The sequence below is a fragment of the Prionailurus viverrinus genome, chromosome B2, assembly GCF_022837055.1.
Source record: "Prionailurus viverrinus isolate Anna chromosome B2, UM_Priviv_1.0, whole genome shotgun sequence".
NCBI lineage: Eukaryota > Metazoa > Chordata > Mammalia > Carnivora > Felidae > Prionailurus > Prionailurus viverrinus.
Window position 1 is genome coordinate 16278145 of NC_062565.1, and position 6304 is coordinate 16284448.

Below are 6304 nucleotides of genomic sequence, written 5' to 3' on the forward strand. Positions count from 1 at the left end.
TTAAAAAAGCAAGCTGTGAGGGGCACCTGGGTGGCTCAGTTGGTTGGGCATCAGACTCCGGCCCAGGTCCATGATCTCATGGTCTGTGGGTTCGAGCCCTGCACCCGGCTCTGTGCTGACAGCTCAGAGCCTGGAGCCTGCTTCGCGTTCTGTGTTCACCCTCTCCTTGCCCCTCCCCCGTTCGTGCTCTGTCTCTCTTGCTCTCAGAGATGAAGAAAACATTTAAAAATAAGTAAGTAAATAACCATAAGAGACTCTTAAATACTGAGAACAAACTGAGGGTTGATGGGGGGGCGGGGGAGAGGGCAAAGTGGGTGATGGGCATGGAGGAGGGCACCTGTTGGGATGAGCGCTGGGTGCTATATGGAAACCAGTTTGACAATAAATTATTTTTAAAAAATAAAATAAAATAAAATAGCAAGCTGTGGGGCGCCTGGATGGCTCAGTCAGTTAAGCACCTGACTCTTGATCTCAGCTCACGTCATGATCTCATGGTTCATGGGTTCGAGTCCTGCTTGAGATTCTCTCTCTCCCTCTTTATCTCCCTCTCTCTCTCTCAAAATAAATAAATAAACTTAAAAAATAAATAGAAAAATAAGCAAGCGGCAATGCATAGTGGTCACTCACATCTTAGCCTGCTCTCCGTATAATGCCAACCGTTAAAAATTTAGTTTCTCAGTATTGCTGGATGTGGTTTTCTGCACTAAATAAAAAAATGAGAAGGCTCAATAAATTGCCGAATTCTCTGGTAAGTAGATTTTGAGCTGCATGAGGGCTAAAGGCTGGGTCCAATTAGTACTCCCCAGAACAACCTTGCACCCGCCTGTCCCTTGGCAGGTGCTAACTTAACTTCTCTGAGTGAATGAATGAATCGTGCCTTGTGTGCTTCCTCCAGGCTGACTTTATCATGCGAATTGTTGAGAACTTATGCTTCATCATGTTCCTTAAGAGAGCAAGGGGATCAAATCTCACGATATTCTTTTTGTCTTAGCATCGAATGCCTAGTAATTCCTCCTGCTGGGGAATTATTATTCTCTTGTTGGTCTCAGCAGCTAATACATGCCTAAAGATTTTCCTATCAGTCACCCCATTTCCATTCCTTTTTCTTACACCACTGAAAAGAAGAAATACCTCTAAGGTCCCTCCTCGGCTGTGAATCTCGAACCAGGAGCTGGCTGGACTCCTACCACCCAGAAAGTGACAGACAGGCCCCCTTGAGATGTCTTGCCCTCAGGGTACTGCCAATGGAGAAGACAGAGGCAGGGTCACCTCCAGAGGAGTGGGAAAACCTGTCTTCCCTGTCTGTGTATTTCCTAACCCCGTCCTTGGCGAATGGCGAAGAGGTAGAAAGAAGTGAAGCCTCAGTTAGTCACCACAAGTGCACAGCCTCAGCGGGTGTCTGCTGACCTTATCCTTAGGATGATTACACAGTGACAGCTGGAAAGGCAGATACCCCCGTCCCCTCTGCCTGAGTGCGGGAGAAAAGAGACCAGGACGGAGGGGAAGGAAGACATATGGATGTGGGCTCCATTCCCCATTGACGATATCAACATTCCTGAGTCCAGATCTTGTGAGAAATAAAAGGGAAATTAGTCCCCCATGAGGCAGGACAGAGGCGGTACACCAAGGTCAACAAAGATTCCAGCCTTTTAGTTTACAGATCGTTTCTTTCCAATTCAGAGTCACGCAGTCCTGTTTGGCAAGCTGGGCTCTTGGCTGAATAAAGGGTGATACTAGGATAGTAAATACTGTCTGTGGCCTCCTTGAGCTAATTTAACAAATTCCATGCTCGTGAGTCATACCTGGGACACGCCTAGTGCCTAGTTCTCCAGCCCCATAGAAGCAAGTCACTAGGCAGTACCTTTCATTCTTTGTGCCTCTTCCACAGATTGACCTCTTCATGTGAGATGGGTTTCCCTTCTTTGACTCCAAGTCACTAAGAGGACTTTATCCACAGTAACCTAACTCGAGGCAGATACATAAAGATGTGATGAACACGAGCTGGCTGGGGCCCTACCTCATGGTGGGTTTGGAAACAGTAATGTGTCCCAAATACCCGTGCCCGGGACCTGGTACTGCCATGTTCTGATCCCCAGCTGAACCAGCGCTCTTAAAACTACAGGAATTTTAAGAAAGAGTTCTAAATCTCACAAACCCAGGGTAGCTATCAAAACATCAAATGAGTAATTAAGGGGGGAAAAATTAAAAAGATGATCCAGGGGCACCTGGGTGACTGTCAGTTGCTCGTCTGACTTCAGCTCAGGCCATGATCTCACAGTCCGGGGGTTTGAGCCCCGTGTCGCTCTCTGTGCTGACAGCTCAGAGCCTGGAGCCTTCTTCGGATTCTGTGTCTCCCTCTCCCTCTGCCCCTGACCCACGCATGCTCTCTCTCTCTCTCAGAAATAAATAAACATTAAAAAAATTTAAAAAGAGATGATCCAAAAGATGAAGAAATTGTATTTCATCCCTTCATGAGGTTTTCATAATTGATTAGTCTGAAAAGCTTTTTAGAAGGAGAGGAAAAATGCTGGAGCTCTCTTGTACACTGCAAAGCACAAACATGCGTGCCCACACATACACACATAATTTATTTAAATTGTTTCAATCGTTGTACACTTGAAAAACATTTCCTCACTAACTATTCAAGCCCCAGGGCTCAAGCATGGTAAAAAATCATCATTCCAAATATTTGCATCAGACAACTAGAGCAAAAATAACAAAAAATATTGGGATCTGCCTTGAGCATGGAATCTGCTTAAGATTCCCCCCCCTCGCCCCTCTCCCCAGCTCTCTCTCTCTCTCTCTCTTTGTTCCTCTTCCCAGCCACTCCCTCTCTCTTTTAAAAAGAAAAAGAAAAAGAAATAAATAAAAACTAGCTACCCACATCAGTCTAACTCATCGTACTTCTCTGTCTGGGTAAATTGTGTCTAAGACTTGTATCTTGTCCCCAAAGGGATTTTGGAAAATATAAATTTCTACTGATGATCGGGGAGGGGGGAGGGAAATGTTGAGTTTCAGCGAATTAAATTTATTAATCAAGAGTATAGCATACTCAATTCTCTTTATCTTTTCAGATTTTTAAATGGTATTTGAGGCTACGCTTTCAGAATAGCCATCATGAACATGACTTTGGTGACTCAGGGATACATGCCTTTCTGTCCAGCACATACTGGGAAGGATTCTGCAGAGGCAAAGTCCATGCAATACTCAGTGTGTTATCTCAGGGCTCAACCTGGTGCTTTATGGCGTTGGCCAGTCACAGATACAGAAACGGGAGGATATTTGAAAGAACACCCAAAGTAAATGAGGGGCTGCTCGGGCTAGTTAACTTCCAAAAGCAGAACATAAATGTATTAACTTTTGGGACACATGTTTCAAATGCCCTTGTCCTTTGACTAGTACTAGGGTGGCTCAGGGAGAGACTTCATACAAGAGGCTTAGCAGTTAGCAAGTGGTGTCTACACTTCACTCACTTTCATCCACGTAGTCATTCATCAAGCATTTATTGCTGGCCCTACCGTGGTAAGTCACTGTATCATTGTGACAGGAGATGTGGCAATGTGTAAAATTCACTCAGTACCTTCCCGGGGTTAGGGAAATAAGCCATATATAATCCATATATCCTTCCTTTCCCTTCCATTCCTCTTTGATTTGCTTGGTAGCCACCTGAATGAAGTCTGAATCTGCTATGGGCATTTGTTCATATTCCTTTAGAACAAGGCTTTTCAACTTCAGCGACATGAACGTTTGGGACCAGATAAGTCTTTGTTGCTGAGGACTGTCCTACTCATTGTTGAGCGTTTAGCAGCATCCCTGGTTTCTGCCCACTCTGTGCCAATAGCACTCTCTCCCCAACCATCACAATCAAAAATGTCTCTTGGGGTGGGGCGCCTGGGTGGCTCAGTTGGTTGAGAGTCCGACTCTTGATTGAGGCTCAGGTCATAATTTCACAGTTCGTGAGATGAAGTCCTGTGTTGGGCTCTGTGCTAATAGTATGGAGCCTGCTTGGGATTCTCTCTCTCTCCTTCTCTCTGCCCCTCCCCCGCGTGTTCTCTCTCTCTTGGAAAATAAATAAACATTAAAAAGAAATGTCCCATGGGGAGCAAAACCATCCTAATGGAGAGCCACTGAGTTACAACAGGTGAGCAACAGGAAGTGATATGGATGGCTAGGAGAGCAAGAGTTAAGAGAAATTGGGAAATGGATAGTGTGTGTGTGTGTGTGTGTGTGTGTGTGTAGTTTGTTAATTTTTGTTTATTTATTTTTGGGAGAGAAAGAGGCACAGAGAAAGGGAGAGAGAGAATCATAAGCAGGCTCCAAGCTATCAGCACAGACCCTGATGCAGGGCTCAATTTCACAAACTGTGAGACCATGACCAGAGCTGACATCAAGAGTCAGACACTTAACCAACTGAGCCACCCAGGGGCCCCTGTATGTGTGTGTTTGAAAGGGTGGTGTAGAATTTCAGTTGCCTAATGATTTTTTAACACCACTTTTAAGCATTTTCTTCCTGTTAGAATATAAAAAGTAACAAGAGATCATCGCAAAACACATCTAGACAAGCTACACAATTATCACTTAAAGAAACCTATCAGAGAACCGTAGAGCAAGAAAACCTAAATGCAAGGAGCTTCGGGAGAGAGGGTGGGGAGTGGAGGAGTATTCTGTGGTTGGGGTGAAAAGTCAGTTGAAATTTTGATGGACTTTTGATGCTCACCGATTGGCTGGGATGGTGGACTGGAGTCTCAAGGAGCCCTAGTAACAAATGAAGTTCACACTCACTCTCCAAGTCTTGCCTATGGGCTGTCACCTGTGCACAGGAACGGTACACAGAAGGCTAGGCACAATGACAGTCCTCAGAGATCTTCCCCATGAGATATGAGATACATGGGGCCTGTGACTAGTGCAAGGCAGAACCTGCCAAAGGCCGGAGATAGGGCAGGAAAGCTGATAGAATCCTGGCAAAGCGCTCCTGGGTTCTACCGGAGGCAGGGTGGGAGAACTACACGTACCTCTGAGCTACTCCAGGACTTCACTAAGAGCAACACAATGGCCTGCCAAAAGACTGGGAGCAGGACAGAAGAACTAAAACAACAACAGAGCCTCAACCCCCCTCAACTACAGAGTCTACCGACCAAACCGCTAGACGGAAAGTTTGACAGAAGAGGAGACACACCCTCTTTTTGGGGTAAAATAATTGGTCTGGGTCTCTTGTGTTCTGATGAAAGCACAATGTCTAGCATTAAATCTAAAATTAAGAAACACTGAAAATCTAAAATTAAAGAACACGTGAAAAAGGTAGAAAACAAGCAAGCAAAAAAATATATATATATCGGAGAAAAATAGTCAATATAACCAGAACTCAAGAAGTGTTGGTACTTTCAGAAAGAGTCGATAAAATTGTGTATATATCTGGGGTGCCTGGGTGGCTCAGTCAGGTAAGTGTCTGACTCTTGATCTCAGCTCAGGTCTTCATCTCAAGGGTTGTGAGTTCAAGCCCCATGTTGGGCTCCACACTGGGTGTGAAGCTTACTTAAAAATAAATAAGTAAATAAGTAAATAAATAAATAAATAAATAAATAAATAAATAAAATTATATATATATATTATATCCATATATATGTGTATATATATAATCCTTAATGAAATATTAGCAAATGAGATCCAGCAACACACAAAATGTCGTAATTAATAAATAAAAGTCATGACCAAGTGGGGTTTGTCCAGAAATGCAAGATTGGTTTAACATGTGCAGGTGAATCAATGTAATTTAAATGAATAAATTTATTAGGAGAATAAGGAAAAGGAATTATCTCAATAAATGCAGAAAATGCACTACACAAAATTCAACAATCATTCGCAATAAAAACATCAGCAAATTAGAAATAGAAGCAACCTTTCCCCCGTCTAATTACAAGCTATTCTTCAAACTAATGACTGAATGCTTTTCCTCAAGGATTGGAATTAAGGCAAGAACATTGACTCCTACTCCTATTCTGTAATATTCTGGAAGATGTGGCAATTTTCTAAGACAAGTTAATGCAATAAAAAGCATAAAGATTCTAGAGGCGAAATCAAACCATTATTCAAAGAAAACAATTTGGTGCATGGAAAACACCACAGAATATGCACAAATATTAAAACTAATAAGTAAATTTAGCAAAGTTGCAGGATATAAAGTCACTATACCCTAGCAATAAAACAATTGGCAAATAAAACATTTTAAGGCATTACTTATGATAGCGTCACCAAAAAGTTAAATAGGAATAAATACAATGAAAGCTGTGCCAAATCTCTACACTTT